This window comes from Fukomys damarensis, unplaced genomic scaffold (assembly GCF_012274545.1).
Source record: "Fukomys damarensis isolate Sample0158 unplaced genomic scaffold, DMR_v1.0_HiC HiC_scaffold_9, whole genome shotgun sequence".
Taxonomy (NCBI): Eukaryota; Metazoa; Chordata; class Mammalia; order Rodentia; family Bathyergidae; genus Fukomys; species Fukomys damarensis.
This window is the reverse complement of record NW_022900921.1, coordinates 28,102,104-28,111,977: the sequence shown is the minus strand read 5'-3', so window position 1 is coordinate 28,111,977 and position 9,874 is coordinate 28,102,104. Positions and strand designations below refer to the sequence as shown.

The 9,874-nt window shown below is 39.2% G+C and overlaps 1 protein-coding gene across 4 annotated transcripts in view; it reads right to left on the bottom strand.

The window, feature by feature from the left end:
• Nsd1 (nuclear receptor binding SET domain protein 1) overlaps positions 1-9,874 on the bottom strand; it is a 141,287-nt gene that overhangs the window by 123,104 nt on the left and 8,309 nt on the right. The gene's annotated exons all lie outside the window — the stretch shown is intronic.

Sequence of the window (9,874 nt, the reverse complement as noted above, 5' to 3'; positions counted from 1 at the left end):
AAAAAAAAAAAAAAAAAAAAAAGGAGGGAGATTTAGTATTTAAGATAAATTTTACCTTAAGTTATAAAAAAAAAGTGTCGAGCTCCCCATGGTTAACTATTTCTTGTTAAAGGGAACATTCACTTCTGATATAAGCTGAAAGACTAATTCATTACTTTGCAGATACACCTGCATTGTGGTTGTTAGGAACTTAGCTATAACTCAGAAGTCATAAGTAAATCTTCATAGTAGACAGAATTTGCATTGGTCTTTGATGGACACAGAAGCTTGATTCAGGGCCACTTGCTTTTCTATGTAGTATCAATTTCCTAATATGTAAACCTACAATAATGTCTATACCTAGCAACTCATGTTGGGTTGTTCTGAGGGTTGAATAAGATAATACTTATTATGTGCTTAGTACACAGAGCCTAGCTGCCTAGCACATAGTTCTCGATTTGACAATAGCAACAAATACCCACCACTGTGCTACGATTTAATTTCCAGAACATTTTATAGATTGAACCTAAGGTTGAGGGCCTGGGTGCATAGCTAAGTGGCAGGGCACTTGCCTAGCATGCACAAGGCTAGGTTCAGTGCCTAGCACAGGGGAAAAAATGTTATGATCAGCCCAAAAGATGAAAAAATACAACAAAAATCTAACTTTTTTCATAATAAAATACAGTACTCAACAAACTTAGAAAGGTACTGCCTAGCACCGGGGATTTAGCTCAGTGGCACCGTGCCTGCCTTGCAAGCACAAGATCCTGAGTTCAATCCCCGATATCAAAAAAAAAAAAAATGAAAGGTACTGCCTAAATTTGACAAAGGGCATATATGAAAATGCACAGGTAAAAATCATACTTTCAGGCCAGGCATAGTGGCACATACCTGTAGTCCCAGCACTCAGGAGACTCAGGTTGGGGGATCCCCATGAATTCAAGGTCAGCTGGAGCTATACAGTGAGTTCAAGACCAGCCTAAACTACATAGTGAAACCTGTCTCAAACAAAACAAAACTCATACTTTTGATGAAACATGGAACACATTCAGTAACAAGGTATGGATGTTCATTCTCATCATTTCTAGTCAACACGGTTCTTGCCAGGTAAGGCAAGAAACAAGTAAACAGCATTATGACTACAAAAGAAAAAGTAAAACCATCTCTATTCACAGATGACAAGATCTGGTACATAAAAAACTCTATACACACACAAAAAAATTAAAATACATGAGTTAGGACTACAAGAAACAGGATCAAGGAGCCAGGGATTTAGCTCAGTGGCTCTGCACCTGCTTCTCAAGCTCAAGGTCCTGAGTTTGACCCCTGGTACCAAAAAACAAAAAGAAAACAAGATCAAGATACAAAAATCCAATGAACAATTTGAAAACAAAATTAACAATTCTATTTATGACAGCATTGAAAAAATAAAATACTGAGGAATAAATGTTTTAGAAATGGAAAGCAAGGGCTGGCGATTTAGCTCAGTGGTGCCTGCCACTGCCTGTCTTGCAAGTACAAGGTCCCAAGTTTCATGCCCGGTACCAAAATAAATCAATACATAACCAATCAAAAAATAAATAAGAATAATCTTTTCAACAAATAGTGCTCAGACAAATGGATAACCATAGCAAAATGATAAAGCTGGGCCCTCATCTCAGGTTATTTATAAAAATTAACTCCATCCAAGTGTGGTGACATACATCTATAAGCCCAGCATTCTAGGACTTTGAGGAAGGAAGATCCTAAGTTCTATCCCAGCCTAGGCAACTTAAGTAAGTCATCTAGCAATACCATCTCAAAATAAAAGAGGTTGGGGCAGGGATTTAGCTCAGTGGAGCTACGTCTGCCTGGCAAGCAAAAGGTCCTGAGTTGGATCCTGAGTAACAAAAAATACCCAAAAAAACAAGTCTTACCTGGCCCAGTGCTACATATCTATCTATATGCCCAGCACTCAGGAAGCTTAAGCAGGAGAATCTCGAGTTTGAGGCCAGCATGGCCTACATGAGTTCAAGGCCAGCCTGAATTACATAGTGAGTCCCTGACTCAAAATTTAAAAAAAAAAATTAAAATTAAAGAGAGGGGGCTGAGGATGTAGTTCAATATGTAGACCTTGGGTTCAATCACTAGTACTACCAAAAAAAAATTGGGGGGGGTGTCAAAACAGTGTCTTGCTATGTAGCTCACTGACCTTTAACTCAGTACATAGCCTAGGCTGGCCTCCAACTCATGGAGATCCTCCTGCCTCAGCCGTCCAAGGGCTGGGATTACAGGCAGGAGCCACCAGGCCCAGCATCAGTAATAGTGCGTAAGAATAGCTGAGTGGTCAGGTACACAAGACTGAGTTCAATTCCCAGCACTGCAAAAAAAAGAGGTGGGGGGTTGTGTTGATATATACAACTATAAATAATCACTTTGCAATAAAAATGTTTAAAAAGAAAATGTTTTGAAAAAAATTAAAATAAAATTTTAAAAAAGGAAATGTTTTGATGTAAAATTCCAATGACAATTACTAGTGTGATATTAATGTCTATTATTACTACTGGCATATCACCTACTTCACCAGGGAGCCCCAACAGCTCCAATTACAGCATCAAGAGAAATTAGAAATGACATGGGGAATATATCCTAATAATTCACAAAGGAAGATTAGCCTCAGCTTCTTGCTGGCATATGAGGGGATATCATATAACCAGTAATTATTTTTAATTTAATCTAACATGTAAATATAATTGTTCATCCACCATAACAGATTTTATCCTTCCAGTAATCTTTAAAAGCCTATTATGGGGTTAAGGATGTAGCTCAGTGGGGCAGAGCCTGCCTGGCAAGGGCAAAGCTGGAGTTGATTCCTAGTACAAACAAAACAAAACAGCCAATTATGAACTGGGTGTGGTGGTGCACACCTATAATCCCAGCACTTGGGAGGCCGAGCAGGAAGGTATCAGTTCAAGGCTGGCCTGGGCTACATAGTGAGTTCAACACTGGTCTGAACAGCAAGACCCTGTCTCAAAAACATGTATACATACATACATACATACATACACAAATGTCTATTATGAAGCTGGGCATGAAACACACAAACAATCCCAACAATCTGGAAAGCTGAAGCAGGAGGATTGAAAGTTTAAACCAAGCCTGGACAATTTAGCCAATTAATGAGACTCTGTCTCAAAAAAATACAAAGGTCTGTAAATACAGCTCAGTGGGAAAGCCATGGATTCAATGGGGGGTGAGACAATTATGGTATTTTACATAAGGTTACTGGAGTTAATTAAACTTTAGAAGCCTTAAAGTAATTTCACATAGTAACAGCAACAAACACTAAAATCTATTCCAATTTGTTAAGCACAAATCAATATGTATGATTTTATTAGTTCTCTTAGCAAACTTCGTACAAATGCAAACATTTAAAAATTACAGGGTTTTGGGCTGGGGATTTAGCTCAGTGTTTCCATGCTTGCCTTGCAAGCGCAAGGACCTGTGTTTGATCACCAGTACCAAAAATTAAAAAAAAAAAAAAAAAAAAAAATTACAGGGTTTGTGTGCTGTTTTGAGTTCAGAGACTCTCACTAAGCAAAGCACGCTAGCACTGACCTGCATCTCCAGCACTCTTCTTTAAAAGGGTACTGAAAACTGAATCCAGGTTCTTCCCACTATGCTACATTGTCAACACCTTTTTTTTTTTTTTTTTTTTTTTTTGAGACAGGGTCTCACTATGTAGTTGAGACTGGCCTGGAACTCGTTATGTAGCCCAGGCTGGTCTCCAACTCACACCAATCCTCCTGCCTCAGCCTCCCCAGTGCTGGAATTACAGGCATGTGCCACCATGTCCAGTGGCAACACTTTTTTATTTTGAAAGAGAGTATAAGTAAATCGCTCATTTCCCCAGGCTGAGTCCTAACTTGTGATCTTCCTGCCTCAGCCTGCCAGGATGCTAGGAGTAGGGTGTGTACCCCCACACCCAGCCCCGTACAAAAAGAAAAAAAAGAGCCTACCATATATGCAAGGCGGGGTTTAAAATCCCAGACACCACACAAAAAAAGTTGGGGCTAAGAATATAGCTTGCTGGACAGAGTATGCCTAGCATGTGTGTGGCTCTGGGTTTCATCCCCAACACTATGTTGTTTTTTTTGGTACCAGGGATGAAACTCAGGACCTTGCACTTGTGTGAGTTGGGCAGTGGAACCACTGAGCTAAATCCCTGGCCCATCCTCAATACTATGAATGATCAAGAAAAAGATAAATATGCCATTAACATACAATCAAGCAATTGTTCTCCTGGACATCTATCCCACATAAATTAAAACTTCTATTCAACCAAAATCCCAATTATAAGCCGCTGCTATGGCACAGTGAGTAATCCTAACTACTCCAGAGGATGAAGCAAGATCATATGTTTGAAGCTGGCATGGGCAATTCAAATTCATCAAGACTGGGCTTCAACATAAATACTGAGGATGTAACTCAGAGTGCCACAGGGTTTCATCTCCAACAGTACTGCAAACTAATGAATGAATTAAGAAGAGCTGAGGATAAATAGTGGGACAGCACTTGCCTAGCAAGGGTGAGGCTCTGGGTTCAATCCCAGTACAACCAAAAAAAAAAAAAAAAAAAAAATAAAAAAAATGTTGATGTTCCTGACCTCAAGTACTAGGTATATGAACCCAAAGCTTTCCCACTAAACTACATCCCCAGACTTTTTTGGGGGTGTGGGTAAAGATGAGGATCTCTTTACATAGGTCAGGCTGGCCTTGAACTCACCACAGCCTAGACTGGCCTCAATTCATGGTAATTCTCCTGATTTAGCCTCCTGGGTGCTGAGATTATGTAAGTGTGTACCACCATGTTCAAAGCAAAACTTTTTGTTTTGTTGTTTTGTTTTGTTTTGTTTTGGTAAAACTTTATTTTGAGGCAGGATCTCAGTAAGTGGCTAAACTGCCCAGGCTCTAGCACTCAGGAGGCTGAGACAGGAGGATTGTCTAGAGTTCAAGGCTCGCCTGGAACCTTGTCTCTAAATAAATAAAAAGGGAAAGGAAAAAAATGAGAAAAGGAAAAAATGCAAACAAAGTTTTTATAAATAAGAAGGGCTGAGGGCTGGGGATTTAGTTCAGTGGTACCACTGACATTGCAATCACAAGGTCCCAAGTTCAATCCCCAGTAACAAAACCAAACAAACAAACAAAAAAAAAAAAAACAAAAACAAAAAAGGGCTGAAATGAGAGTAAGGGAAGGGGAAAAAAGAATCAAGATATACCATGTACAGGTACAAATTCCCTAGGATGAATGTGATCATTATATATACCTAAAATGTACCAATAAACTTAAAGAAAATTAAAATAAATGGCCCAAATGGGGCTTAATTTTGGAGATCCTCCTGTCTGAGTCTCCCATTGTGCTGAGATTACGGGGCTATCCCCAGGTCTCACCGCTCCTAGTTTTTATATTGAGCCCCTGAGTTGCTCAAGCTAGCTATGGACTTGCCACCTTACTCCCTCAAGCTTCACAAACTATTCAGACTATGGCATGTGCCACCAAGTCGGGCCATAACACTTTTTATTTTAGTAGTCAAACACTTAAGATCAGCTGGGTGTGGGGGTGCATGCCTGTAATCCCTGTACAAGAGACGCTGAAGCAGGGGATCTTAGTTCAAGGACAACCTAACAATTTAGAAACCCTGTCTAAAAAAAAAAAAAATTAAAAATCTATCCAAATGCCCTTGAATAGATGAATGGTTAAGCAAGGGTATATTCACCATAAAGAATTATTCAGTAAACAAAAGGAATATTCAGGTCGTGGGCCCAATCCAGCACTCAGGAAGCTGAAGCAGGATTGCTCCAAGTTTGAGGCCAAACTGGTCTACATAGAGAAACCCTGTCTCAAAATTAAAAAAAAAAAAAAAAAACACAAACAAACAGCCAAATGTGGTGTACATATTTATAATTCCAGCACTCTGGAAGGCTGAGGCAGGATGATTACAAGTTGGAGCCCAGCCTAGGCAACTCAGGGACTCTGTGACAGCCTGTCTCAAACTCAAGACAAAAATCCAACACCTAGACATTTCCTATTCAAATTATAGAAAATAAAGTAACAGCCAGGTGTAGTGGTGCACACCTGTAATTCCATCACTCAGGAGAGGCTAAGGCAAGAAGGATCACCAGTAGTTAGTTGGAGGTAAACCTGGGCTACATAGTAACTTCAAAGCCTAAACTACAAAGTAAGACCCTGTCTCAAAAAATAAAACAGGGCCAGGGATTTAGCTCAGTGGTTCTGCCACCAGCCTCACAAGCACAAAGTCCCAAGTTTGATCCCTGGTACCAAAAATAAATAAATAAATAAAATAAAATAACATAAATAACAATAAATATACAAATATTAAAAACAGGCTGAGGATCCTTTGTATAGAATATTTATTCTGAGGCTCTATTTTAGAAAGCCTATTGTGAGAACTCTTCTATTTGTGAAGAGAAAAACAAGTTAAAAACTGAATGTATTAGGGGCGGGCATGGTGGCGCACGCCTGTAATCCCAGCACTTGGGAGGCTGAGGCAGGAGGATTGTTGTGAGTTTGAGACCAGCCTGGGCTACACAGTGAGTTCCAGGTCAGTCTCAACTACGTAGTGAGACCCTGTCTCAAAACAAAACAAAACAACTGAATGTACTCATCTAGAAAAATATCCATAAATATATACTATACAAAAAAATAAAAGAGGCTGAGAAAGTAGCTCGGTTCTTAGCCCATGGCTGAGGGCATAGGCCTGGGATTAAATCTTCAATATTTTTTTTTCCTCTTTTTTGATACAGGGAATCAAACTCAGGTCCTTAACGCTTGCAAGGCAAGCAGCAGATAATACCTTTTTTTTGAGACGAAGTCTCAATATTAGTTCAGTATAGCCTCCAACTCTTGCCTCAGGTTCCCAGATACTGGGCTTACAGGGGTGCACAACCATGCCCAGCAATCTTCAACATTTTACATTTAAATTTAAATACGTAATAGTCAGATAACTTAAAAAAAAAAAAAACTGGGATGTAACTCAGTATGAAAGCCCTGGGTTCAATCCCCAATACTGCAAAAATAAATAAACATAAAAAACAATTTTTGATATAATTAACAACTTGAATGGGTCACCAGTGAAAACAGTCAACCCCAAAAGGCTACATGTTTATACCTTTTACATGAACTATTTTGTGGGTATATGTAGTTAAGGGGATCAAACTCAAGATCTCCCACATGTTAAGCAAGCACGCTACCATTGAGATACATCTTCAATCCCTTTGTTGTTGTTTTTGTGTTTGTATGATGATGCTAGGGACTTAATGCTTTAAAAGGCTTTGGGGGCCAGGCATGGTGGCCACGCCTGTAATCCCAACACTTGGGAGGCTGAGGCAGGAGGATCACTGTGAGTTTGAGACCACCCTGGGCTACAAAGTGAGTTCCAGGTCAGTCTCAACTACATAGTGAGACCCTGTCTCAAAAAAACCAAAAAAAAAAAAAAAAAAAAAAAGGCTTTGGGATTATTTAATGAAGTTTCAGAAATAATTCAATTAAAACCAAACCCCATCATCAGCAAGAAAGGAAGGCTCTCCTTTAAAGAGATTCCTCTAGCTGGAGATTTAGCTCAATGACACCATACCTGCCTTGCAAGCTCAAGGTCCTAAGTTTAAACCCCATTACCTAAATTAATTAATCAATTAAAAATAAAAAGAGCTGGGCGTGGTGGCACATGCCTGTAATCCCAGCACTCGGGAGACTGAGGCAGGAGGATTGCTGTGAGTGAGACCAGCCTGGGCTACATAGTGAGTTCCAGGTCAGTCTCAACTACACAGTGAGACCCTGTCTCAAAAAACCAAAAAAAATTAAAATATAAAAATAAAAAGATTTTTCTAAAAACTGAAAATAAAAAATAAAACATGTATGACAAACAACAAACAGCAAAAAGCAAAATGTAATGAAGTTATACCACTTAGCAGTTGGGATACTGAAAACTACTCATCCAACCAAAAAAATAAACAAAAAAAAAAGAAAACATACATGGTATATCTTTCTTATTAAAGGGGCCGCTGACTTATCAGTGGTGCCACCACTTGCCTTGCAAGCACAAGGTCCCAAGTTCAATTCCTTGTACCAAAAAAGCAAACAAAAAACATACATGGGAAAGTACTCATCCCAAATTCTTCTAATTATTAAACAAAAATGGCACAAATTCCCAAGTTAAAACAAGAATGGAAATTCCATGCTATTATCTGTCAAATAAGCAGGGAAAGTTTGAAAGAACAAAATTTCAAAGACACCTTCCTCAAATTCACAACTCCATCTTTCATATGTACACTTGCCTCTTGGCACACAGAAACAAGCATGACTTACTGAACACCTACTTCAGCGCTAGCACTGTGCTATTGCTTCAGATTAATTGCTTACTTACAGGGCAGCGGTCTTACTATGTTGCTCAGGCTAGCCTGGAACTAACTCCTAGGCTCAAGCAATCCTTACCTCAATCTCTAGAGTAGCTGGGATTTCAAATGCACACAGCATCTGGCTCATATAAATTTTTTTTTTGTTACCAGGAATTGAACACAGGTCCTTGGCTTGAGAGGCAGGTGGCAGAACCACCGAGCTAAATCCCCAGCCCTCATATAAATGATTTTGTTACATCTTCTCATCAACTACACAAGCAAAGTACTATTCTCAATTTAAATGTGAGGAACTGGGCCTCAGAGAGATTAAGGGCCTTCTCCAACTAAATTGTTAGTATAGTATACTCAGAAAAAAACACTGAAGCCAGGAATAATCATTTTTTTTGTTTTGCTTTGAAACAAAGTCTCACTAAATTGCCCCACCTGGCCCAGATATTACACTCCTCCCCACCCCACCCCCTCAGCATCTCCAGTTGCTGGGATTCTAGCTGTGCACCACACCCTGCTCTTTGTCTCTTAAAAATCCAGCAGTATCTAGGACAGAGGTTTTTTTCACCAAAGTGTGTTTTTTTGTTGTTTTGTTTTTTGAGACAGGGTCTCACTATGTAGTTCAGACTGACCTGGAACTCATTATGTAGTCCTGGCTGGTTTTAAACTCACACCAATCCTGGGATTACAGGCCTGCACCACCACACCCAGCCTCCAATGTGTTTTAATTATATATGTGAATCAGTGACCTCAAGGTTTCTACCCTTAAAATGAACAGGAGCATGATGTCATTATTAACACAGAAGAAACATGGTTGGCAATAAGAGATAGGTTCACTCAGGAGGCTGAGTGAGGCAGGAGAATCACTGAGAGGGCAGTTTGAACTAAATAATGAGACCCTTTCTCAAAAAAAAAAAGAGAGAGAGAGGTCCAAATTGTCGATAATGTTACATTTAAGAACATCTCAGACAAGGTAGTAATTAGAATTTCTTGGTCTGAAAGTTCAGGGAGAGACTATCTCACACAGCAGAGAAGCAGTAAAATGAATCAATAAAAGTAGATGGTATCAATAAAAGTAGATAAAGTAGAGGAAGAAAAAGCAAGCAGTCAAAAAAGATCAATGACCAAAACGTGCAAATCTGGTAGACTAAGTATGAAGAGGGTATCATTTGTGACTTATGAAAGAATAGCTTCAGCAGAGTGAAGGATACAGAAGTAAAACCACAAGAGCATTAGAGAAGTAAATGAAGTAGATAACTTTCAAGAAAAAGAGTTACAAGTTTTAAGAGGAAGATACCTTTAGAATAAATAGATGCAGGGGAAGTGGGAGGGGTAGGGTAAAGGAAAGAAGTGAAAGGAAAAAAAATAAACATAAGAAATAATGGAGAGAAAGAAAGAAGGAAGGAAGGAAGGAAGGAAGGAAGGAAGGAAGGAAGGAAGGAAGAAAGAAAGAAAGAAAGAAAGAAATGGGCCAGGGATTTAACTCAGTGGTT